General features: G+C 44.1%; 1 pseudogene; it reads right to left on the bottom strand.

Moving 5' to 3' along the window:
* Positions 1–884: 884 nt before the first annotated feature.
* Positions 885–1,018, bottom strand: LOC142435128 (U1 spliceosomal RNA; annotated as a pseudogene).
* Between the last annotated feature and the right edge of the window lie 206 nt (positions 1,019–1,224).

Raw genomic sequence — 1,224 nt, 5'->3', positions numbered from 1 at the left:
TTAGCTTGATATTCAAGAAAAGACCCAGTGATGTCAAAATTGGCAAGGCCAATAGATCCTTGTGTGTCCTGACATCCTGAGAGAGGCTCTTCATCAAAGCAGAAGACATGCCCTCCCTTTCCTAAGAATCCGAACTCTCTTGTCGTTAAGTGGCATTGAGTCAGTTCTGTCTCATCGCGACTCTAAGTCCAACAGAAGGAAACCCTGCCAAGTCCCGGGCCATCCTCACAACTGTTGGCATGTTTGAGCCCATCGTGGTAGCCATTGTGCATATACATCACTTTGCAGCCTTCCTCTTTCTCAGAGACCTTCCTATTTACCACGCTTGATGTCCTTTTCCAGGAGTGGGCTTCTTCTGATAACATATCCAAAGTACCTGAGACAAAATCTCGCCATTCTGCCTTCTTAAACGGAGTAAAGTGTTTGCTCAAAAGGGCGTTTTCAATGGAGTGTTGTCTGGACCTGTGCTATCCTCCCCATCTCTGGTATTTGGGGGTCCATTGTTGCACCCACTGTGTCCATCAACCTCATGGAGGGTTCCTCTCATTTTTACTGATGTTCTTCTCAACCAAAGATGGCATTTCTAATGTAAATCTCTCCTACAATCCTCTTAGATCCATATTCACGCTTCTGTGCAGGTGGGCACCAGTGGCGGTACCTTGACAAGCTCGCTTAATTGGCCAAAGTTCAAAAATCTATCAAGTGGTAGTTAGGAATGGAATTCCCATACTGATGGCTCCCTCCAGCACACATTGTTTCCATGGCCACTTCAGAGCCATGGCTAACCAGCTCTTGCTCCATACCACCCTTGCGGTCCTTCAACCCTGAGATGTGCCTACGTATTAAACCACATGATTCTGGACCCCACATCTTTTTTTTTTCTTCAGGGGAGAGTGTGAACGTAGTCCCCCACTACCAAAAATTATGCAGTCTTGTTTCCCACATTTGGAGAAATCACAGGGGTCAGCATGAGAAAACCACCTTTGTGATCATGGTATCTTCCCTGACAGGTAAGTATGTGGATCCCACATCTTGTGTGGACTTGTTTGCAGAGGCAGCTGTATTGAAATTCAACTCACATTTCTCAAAATTCATCTGTTGGAAGAAACAAATTTCAGTCTTTCTTTCGTTCAATATTCAAGAAGCATGTATTCAGTCTTTCTTTCTTTCTTTCGTTCAATATTCAAGAAACATGTAAACATCACCACAATTAATTTCTGAACA

This window comes from Tenrec ecaudatus, chromosome X (genome assembly GCF_050624435.1).
Source record: "Tenrec ecaudatus isolate mTenEca1 chromosome X, mTenEca1.hap1, whole genome shotgun sequence".
NCBI classification, from domain to species: domain Eukaryota; kingdom Metazoa; phylum Chordata; class Mammalia; order Afrosoricida; family Tenrecidae; genus Tenrec; species Tenrec ecaudatus.
Note: the sequence above shows the minus strand (reverse complement) of the source record. Positions and strands in the feature narration are given on the sequence as shown.